We start from the raw sequence: 10,106 nt of genomic DNA on the forward strand, positions 1-10,106 counted from the left end.
TGGCAGGAGAATGGGGGTAGCACTATTGAAATAAAACTGCAGTTTCAATTATTCAAGTTTTGAATTTGAATTGAAAAATACACTGGAACAAGAATATCATTTTTAAATAAAAAATATAGAAGCATAATTTTAGCATTCTTCCATCTCTAACAATTATTTAACATATAAAGTAAGAGTGCAAAATAGCATGGTACCCAGGTTGAGGGTCAAACATACTAAAAAATTAAAAAATAAAAATAAAAGTAAAGTAGATAAGTAAGCACTGTGGTAGACTTCAAAGCAATCTTACAGCATATTTCTGGAATTCAAAGCTCCTGAAGTTCTTTGACATGAAATTCTTCCATCAGATTATGAAAAACAAACATGGGTGCGACTTTAATGAAAGTTAAACTTTGCACTACTAGATTTAAAAATGAATATATTTTTAAGTTAACTCTGAGTAGTCATAATAATTGAGATTCTGAAAGTGATTGAGAAGCATTTTGTCTGAATCAGTTCTCAAGAAAACAGAATGAAAATGAAAATGGCTATTGAAAAATACCCCAGCCATCTGAATTAACTAAGGAACTAATTGCTTATATTCATGCATTATAATTAAAACTAAGTGTTTTTATTTTTAAATAAAGATCAGAAGACAGGCACCATTGTGGGCCCTGATTTCAGAGCTTCACATCCTTGGTGAGGTGGCATTCAAATAGTCATGTATACTTGTAGATGGTGAGACTTAATCAGATGTGAACAATGGTTGGTAGGGGTGGGGTGTTTAGTTGTGAGTTTTGAATAAGTTTTGCCCTGTAATCTGTAGATATACATATGGAGGTCAAAATTTAGAAAACGTATTTCAAATAATCTAATAGGTTTCCTTTTTGTAAGGACTTGAAAATTTTTTTGCATGTAGCAATAGTTTTTTTTTTATTATGTTTTTCAATTTTTCAGTTACTGTGTACATTCAGTATTATGTCGTATTAGTTTCAGCAAAATGGTTAGAAAACCATGAACTTTACAGAGTGGTCCCCCTGTTTTGAAAACAATCCTTGCTCCAGGAAAACAAAACAAAACTGAAACATTTTTACAGTCATATCTCATTTTATTGCCCTTCACTTTACTATACTTTACAGATTTTGTGTTTTTTACAAATTGAAGATTTGTGGCAGCTCTGCATAGAGGAAGTTTATCAGTGGCATTTTTCTAACAGCGTTTGATTACTTCATTTCTCTATATTACATTTTGGTAATTCTTGCAATATTTCAAACTTTTTCATTATTTTATTTGTTATGTTAATCTGTGATCTTTCATGTTGCTATTATAATTGCATAAAAGACAGTGAACTTAATGAGTAAATGTTTTGTATGTTCTGACTGCTCCACCAACCAGCCATCACCCCGTCTCTCTCCCTCTCTCCTCAGTCTTCCCTGATCACTGAGGTACAGCAACATTGAAATTAGACCAGTTAATAACCCTATAGTGGCCTCTAAGTGTTTAAGTGAAAAGAAGCGTCACGGGTCTCTTTAAATCAAAAGCTAGAAATGACTAAGCTTATAGAGGCAGGCATGTCAAAAGCCCATGTAGGCTGAAAACTAAGCCTCTTGCAGTAAATGGTTCGCCAAGTGGTGAATGCAAAGGAAAAGTTCTTGAAGAAAATTAATTGCTGTGCCAGTGAACATACAAATGATAAGAAAGTGAAACAGAATTATTGACGATATGAATAAAATTTTAGTGGTCTGGACAGGAGATCAAACCAGCCACAATATTTTCTTAAACCAAAGCCTGTTCCAGAGCAAGGCCCTCGCTTTGTTACCTAGTTAGCTAGATGTTAATGAGGGACACTGAGCCTGTTTGTTACACCAGGAAGTTACAGCCTCACACCCCAAGGAATCACAGCAATGTCCCTCCAAGAGGAATCACCCCCCTCCTCTGGCCCCCAGATCCAAATTGTGTGTGTGGAGGGGAGCAGAGGGAGATTCGGACATGTGCAGTGAATTTAAAATGGTCAAAGGGAGGTAATTAACCACAGAGGCCTGTCAGTCTAACCTGGGAAACCTGGGGAGAAGATAGCTGGCTGGGGATGGACACCAATGCAAGCCCGCAAAAGTTTGGGGAAGCTAATTGGTTAATTTGAAAAAGCTTCTGGTTCCTTCCAAGCCTGAGAATACATAATTCCAGGTGAACAAAGAAACTCTGTCCCCCTCTAGGTAACCCACAGGCTCTCTCCACAGCTGTGGCCTTAGCACAGCCGTCGCCTGCAGCTGGACACCCAGGCTAAGCTCGCTGGCTGCCACCCTGAAAGGGCTTTAACATGGCACAGGGTCCCTGGGCTTTGACTCTGTTTCTGGCCCTGATTTTCCAGGTGAGACCGACAAAGCTGGAACATCGGAGAGCTTCTTTAATTTTGCTTCCAGAATAAATTTTGCCATCAGGCCTCATCCTCTCTTGTGGGGCCTTGGAAATCTTTCTCCTCGTGGCACCACAAGAAATTCACAATTCTGTGCAGGCTGAGAAAGCTGAGGAAGCTGCAAAAAAGTTACTGCCTCATAATTGATCACTTTATTTTTAATCTTCACCCAAGGGTATGTTTTAGAGTGGACGCAGCTGGGCTCTCTCACCCCTCTACCTGCTTTTTTATTTTACTTTTTTCCTCAAGATTTGCACCAGGTTTCATGGTTTCAGGTAACCCTTATGCTTATTTTCGAATCTGAAGGTTTTATATGTCTTTTTGTTGTTGTTTTAAAGTAGATTTTTCAGATTTTTTTCTTTTTGGTTGTTATTTTTCTTGTTTTCTTTGTTGCTTTTTTGTATTTTCTAGGAGGATAAATAGAAAAATGCTGAGCTAAGCAACCATGTTTCTACTAGAAGTTTTGGAAATAATTGGAACACATATAAATACTTTAAAAAGTAACCAGATATATAACCCTTTCATATGGTGTGAACTTAAAGTTTGAAAACAACATTCTTCAAAGCAGAAAAATGTATTTTCTTGAACTGTTTGATTTTATCAGAAACTAGTAATAAAAATCATTTAAAAAATAGTTGACACTTGGTTTTAAAATAAAGAACCACAAGTGAATGATTACACTGGAGGCAATACATGTCACTGTTTTCATGCGCCCTGGTTGTAAAATTCTGAAGATAAATGTATAATTTAAAATTAAGGAATATATTCTAATATGGATCAGCATGGGGTGAAGGTAAAGACCATTCTCATTTTTCAGGAATCATGTATTATTGTTTTTATTTCAAAGTATAATAAATGAGAAAAATGTTTTGTTTGCAGGATTTGCTTTTTTAGGAATTATATTAGGTCTATCTTTGCTAAGCATGTGGAATATTGACCTTTAGCAAATTCCACTATACATAAAGTTTGTTTTTAAGTTTTTGGTATTTTATTTTTTATCTCAACTCTGTGAGCAAATGAACATTCCCTGTTCATGCACAACTGGAGTTGCAATCATAAGTGAAATATTTATTTGTTTACTCACTCACCTATTTATTTAAATCTTTTGGAGTGGGTAGGAGATAGTCACTGGGCATTCCTGCTCAATTAATTGGTTTTATGACACAAGGCATAAATCCTTGGACAATAATAAGGAGAATAAACCTTTGGATGATATAAAGAGTCACCTATACAAGAGTGTTGAAGACAATTTAGAGCCAAATGTGTCAAATTGAATTCTTCTATGGTGGGGTTTGAGCTTGGCTTTTAGCTTAGTGTAGTCAAACATCTCCTTTGTTTTGTTTTGTTTTGTTTTTAGCAATTGTAACTAAAGAGCTGAAAGCAGAATATGAAAGCTGCTGAGAAGTGGGTTTAGATTGGGCTCAGTTGTAAATGTGCACTATAAAGTTATAGAAAAATAAATTTTTGATTCATAACCACTAAACTTAGTTTAATACATTTGATAGCGTTGTAAAATATTGTGACTGCTTTGAAAGATCAGTTTGCTGAGCAATGGTGAATCGTTAAATCAGAGGCGGCCTCAAGGGTTAGTTAGAAACAGCTGGAGTAAACAGGGTCTTCATGATTTTCCACTGCAGGAAGCAGTGGCTGGATATCAAAGTGTGATGATATTTGCTCTGGAAAGGATAGCATTCCGTGGTCACAATGACAACGATAATAGTGACAGACAAATCTAAAACCTTGGACTTCAGAGGTAAGTAAATTGATAGAGTGTTAAAAATCATGGAATCTTGGTGGAGTAAAAACATTGGGCCCTGGGGAACACAAGTTATAGGTAGCTGTGCTCTCTCGTCCTGATTTGCTCACTATATGTGAGGACAATTTTCCTTTAAAATAGATGTTAACAACAGATCATGTAAGAGAGAAAGATTGGTAAACAAATGGAAAAGGGAGGGGGAGAGAGAGAGAGAGAAAGAAAGAAAAACTTGGTTTTCGAGCGTTTACCTTTTAGAGGTCTAAGGAAATATAAAATCAACCCCATTCAATGTGAGCTTCTTGGAAGTGAACACTTGCTATTAAACATTTCAGGGCTTGAGTGCCTTTTGCTGTGAGAACCTTCAGGTAGAGGGGTAAAGGAAGGCTTTTCTGCATCTCTTTGAAGAGAATCAACCCTAATTTAGGAGTGTGCTGAGAGTTCTCTGAATATGGAGAGTTGCAAGAACTCAAAAGCCTATCAAGTCTGTGAGGGAATGATTCCCCTCTCATCTATGTTATGTTGTGGTGCAGGAGACAAGCCACTTTGGGAGATATGGAACAAGATCTGAACTTCGTAGAAGACTGCCAAATAGTACAGTGAAGGAAAAGAGCACATTCAGATATTTAAGCAATGACACATCACATATAATTTACAGTACTAGCACTGGAACTTCAAGAATTTATAATATGTATCTGACCTTGTGCTATTTATCTAGTAAGAGACACAGGACTTATACCCAAAAAGAAAATAAGAACCTAGAATAACCTAAATCAGCTGCCAAACTGTTAATTCCTGAAGTGAAGCTTCTGATTTTTTGCTGCTGTGAGATGTGGGCATTTTATTGTTCTAGACTCTGATAAAGGGAAGTGACAATAACAGCAGCAGCGCCAAGAGGATTCTTAGCTGCAATAGCGTGTGTGTCTGTGTATGTCTGTGATTGTGTGTTACACAGTTTGTTTTTATTATAGCACAAAATGACATATTAAGAAAATTTTCAAACGGTTGAGCTTAGGGAGGGTTTTGCATGGTATGTCAACAGAATCTGTTCAATACCCTAGTAATAGTAGTTAGTGAATGAGGGTTAGTGTTATAGAAGAAGAACTTAGATATTAGGAAGCCCCAATATTTTCAAAAAGAATGCTCTCAAAACCTATTTATTATACCCTCTGGAAAAATACATTATCTTTATTTCCTTGGAATGTAAGTAAATAAGCTCCAGGGAAAGAAACAGCTGTCTTTCAAGGCTGTTTGTTTATACAAACATCTTTGAAACAATAGTCTGGAGGATCCTAGGTGTTCATGCATAGATGTGCAGAAAAGTGAGAGACCCAAAGAGAATGGTCTCTCAAAACAAAGGGATTTTCTAATCTCTCTTATTTCCACTAATCTGGTTTAGATATTGCTTTTCTGTGTATACCCCTCCCACCAATAAGGAGTAGATTGACCAACCCAATATCACTTTAAGGTTGACAGATAAAATACCAGTTGCCAAATTAAACTTGAATTTCAGATGAACAACACATTTATTACTTAGTTTAGGTATTTCCATGAAATATAAAAATCACTAAATATATATTCCTTGTTCATCTAAAATTCAAATTTAACTGGGCATCATGTATTTTATTTACTATATCTGACAACCCAAATTCCCCACAAAACAAATGAAGCTTATGCTTTGGTACCCCTGATTTTAAATACTTCTTCCAAAGACCTGGGAGGGCATCTAGTAACACCTATAATTATAAATTTGAACCACTTCTCTTAAAGAGAGTTTTCCAAATAGTTTAAGCTTCTAACAATGGAAAACCTGTATATTCTCCTGGACCAAATAATATAATTGAATATACCTATAGTAATAAGAAATTTACTTCCTGGTAGACAAAAGAAAGCATCATCTATGTCTGAATTGTAGCTCACAACTTTTTAAAATGCATATGTATATGTATAGTTTTTTATTTGATAAATATGTTTATGTTCTTTTTACAAATTCAATTTCAGTCTTTAAAATTCTACTTTCCAAAATTCATGCCAATATATGCGTTGAGAGGGCTAAGCTAAAACTGTGAAACTTTTTACAAAAGCATTCAGAACAGCAACTTCTTCAGGACTTTACCATTGGGATTTTGGGCCTGTTTCCTTGGTGAATAAATGGGAGGGGGTGTAATGATAACTACCTATCTTGAATGGATTATTCCAATTCTTCAGAAATCAACTCTTTGAATATACTTCTAATACCAAGCCAAGTCTTTCAGCCCCGCTGGCATTATTCTTTATCATCCCACCCTTGCAGAACTCACTATAAGATGCCAAGACATTGTTTATTAACTTTTGATTATCTGTTTTCTTAAACTAGAATATAAGCATACATCTTTTCTCCTTTGTTCACTGCCTTATTTGCCTCACAACACAGCACCTGGAACATAGTAGGCTATTAAATATTTATTGAGAGAGTGAATGAATTGAATATATTCAACTACTATGTTGTGTTAGGTACTATGCTATGGTCTGGGACTCCAATGTTAATAAAATTGTACTCACGATGTTGAAAATCCAGTCAAAGAGGTAGTGAGAAGGTTGGTAGAATATTTAAATAATACATACAGAGGGATTTGGGAACACAATGTTTTTAAGTATCTAGAAAATAAAGAAGATTATTTGTTATTTATTATTATTTTTATTATTATTATTTTTTATTATTATCATTTTTTTTATAAGGGAAACTACTTGGATTTGTCTTGTCAACCTGCTCTGTGTCTGGATTTTGTAGAGAATCTTTTCTGTGACCTTGTCATCCAGATATAACAAATGTTTACCTTTAAGAGAACATTTAACTAATTTTAATTGCATTTTGATCATTTAAGATTAAATATTGTCTTCATTAGAAACTCTCAGAGTCATAGACTCAGATTTTTCACACCTTATGTTTGACTGCAGTCATCTATCAACCCCGGCAGAATAGTCTAACTAAGGGGGCAGAAGCTGACTCAGACCCTCCAGCTAATGATTACACTAATTTGCCCTTGTCCTACTGTCTAGATTTATGATAATCAACTCAGTCTACCAAAATTAGTGCTTGCCTTTACCACTATACTTTATTCCTCATGATTCAAACAAAATTCCTAGGAATTGCATTTGACAGCACCTACAGCTAGTGACTGAAAGCAAATTTTTCTGTGCATGAATACAAAGTCTTTCTTATATAAACAGCACACTAGTGATAATGCAACAGAATACTCACTCATAAAAACACATTTGAATTTATGTAGGGGATATGCTAAGCCTTCTGCACAACCTTAGCCAATATAGGAGATTATCAACACATCCACTTTTGAGAATTCACACTGTAAATAATATATTTCTGAAAAAAGACCTATGGCTAAATATAATGTATTACATATTTATTTATTTTTGTTAACTCTCACCTGAAGATATTTTTTCCATTGATTTTTAGAGAGAGTGGAAGGGAGAGGGAGAGAGAGACACACACACACACATTGATTGGTTGCTTAGACACAGGCCCCAACCAGGGCAGAGGATCGAACCTGAAACCCAGGTAAGTCCCCTTGACCAGGAATTGAACTGAGACCCTTCGGTGGTCGGGCTGACGCTCTAAGCACTTAGCTACATTGAAATGGCTACAATACATTACATTTTAAAGGTGCAGTATATCTAACAGGAATTACAAAGACTTCACTTTGATATATGATATACTAGTTTATACCTTAGAACTAATAGTCTTAGTACTCGAAAACATGTTAGCTAGTCTTTTTAGCAGGCAAAATCTTTGGTAATATCATAATATTTTCTTTTTAGACTCTAAAAGAAATAGATGCTTCTAGTCAAATTTGAAAATATATATTAATTAGCTATAAACCCATCCTACGAGTTCAGAGATAATTTATAACAACATTCTGCTGTTGCTAATTTTTAATGGGATTAGCAATTGTGTGTTGGAACTGGCTCAGTATAATCATGAGAAAGACTTGGAAACACTTGCTGCTTCATTTTCTATTCCCTCTCATTATTTTCTTCTATTTCTCTCTTTTGCTCTTCCTCTTTTTCTTTCTCCCCCCTCCCCTTCTGTATTTTCTTCCTCCCTCCCTCCTTCCTTCCTTCCTTCCTTCCTTCCTTCCTTCCTTCCTTCCTTCCTTCCTTCCTTCCTTCCTTCCTCCCTCCCTCCCTCCCTCCCCTCCCTCCCTCCCTCCCTCCCTCCCTCCCTCCCTCCCTCCCTCCTTCCTTCCTTCCTTCCTTCCTTCCTTCCTTCCTTCCTTCCTTCCTTCCTTCCTTCCTTCCTTCCTTCCTTCCTTCTTTCCTTCCTTTTTTGTGAAGAAATTATGCAGTGTTGAGCTATTCCATTTTACATTTTCTTTTCTTTTTCTTCTAATTTATCTTACCATTACTTTTCTATTGATAATATTGTAAGGAATGCTTAGTCTGGTAATGTTTACTTTTAGCACAGCTATACTATCATTTTGTAATAAACACAATGCTATTTGATCCTATTTCCTCAGGGGGGGAAATGGGGGTGGGGTTGCTTAATAATACCTACCTATCTTGTAGGGATTATTGTAATACTTCAAGAATCTAATACTATCAAATCTTATAATAAAATAAGGCACACTCCACTGTGCCTTTAAAAATGTGACATTCAAAGTTGAGTTTTTGTTTTTCCTTGTTTTGACACTATGGGCATGCACTGATAAAATAATAATAAAATATTGTGACATGGTGCTACTCATAACACTTAAGACGGTCCATTTACAACTGCGTCTCTGCAATTGGTAGTGAGCTGAGCAGTGTCAAGTGATGAGAGCGCCATGTATAATTTCTGTTGAAATCACTCAGCCCTGCTGTACTGCCCAAAGAGCCATAGACAATATGTGAGCAAACAAATATACTTTGTTCCAATAAAGCTTTATTTATGAACACTCAAATTTGAGTTTCATATAATTTTCACTTGTCACAAAATGTTATTCTTTTAATTTTTTAAAAACTTTTTAGAAATGTAAGAATCATCCTTTGGTTGCAGGACATGCAAAAACAGTGTGATGGTCAGATTTCATTTTCTGACTCTGGTTGTAGATCCATCTGTTTGTATGTTTCTGATACTTCTTCAGTACTTCATTACCTTTTAAATTGAATGAATGGTTTGTTCAATTTTCACTACTATCTATTTCATTTTTGTTATGGACTTCATGTTTGTCCCCTAAAACTCATGTATTGATGACCTAACTCTCAATGTGGCAGTATTTAGAGGTAGGGTCTATGAAGAAGTAATTCAGGTTAAATGAGGTCATAAAGGTAGAGCCCTGATTCAATAAAATAGATGTCCTCATATGAAAAGACATCAGAGAGATCTCTCTTTGTCTCTCTTCACATTCATGCACTGACAAAGGGACATGTGAGAATATAGTGAAAAGAAGGCCATATGTCTATAGCCAAAAAGAGAACCCTTACGAGAAAGGGAATATCCTGGCACCTCAATCATGGAATCTGAGCTTTCAGAGCTGTGAGAGAATACATTTCTGTTTTTCAAGACACCCAGCCTGTGGTATTTTGTTATGGTAGTACAAGGTGACTAATACAGTTTTCTTCGGAAACTTCGGGAGCTGCATGATTCCACCACTGGAAGGCTAACTGTAGGGAGGTGAAGAATAGCCCCATGCTCACTACACACAGAAGGAGGAGACGTGAATTAAAGAGACAACCTTATTAAGCATTAGAAGGTCATTATTTCCACACCTGATGCATACTTTTCAGAAGAGTTCTCAGAGTACATACTGTGTTGCTGGAAGTGTGAACAAAAGAGCTAAGAATAAACTGGTATTTCACTTTCCATGATTATGAACTGTTATACTAAACTCTTGGGAATATTTTTGGGGTGTGAAGGCAGTAATTTATTTATTTATTTATTTATTTATTTATTTATTTATTTATTTATTCCCTTATTTTTTATTG

The sequence above is a fragment of the Miniopterus schreibersii genome, assembly GCF_964146895.1.
Source record: "Miniopterus schreibersii genome assembly, chromosome: 5".
Classification (NCBI taxonomy): domain Eukaryota; kingdom Metazoa; phylum Chordata; class Mammalia; order Chiroptera; family Miniopteridae; genus Miniopterus; species Miniopterus schreibersii.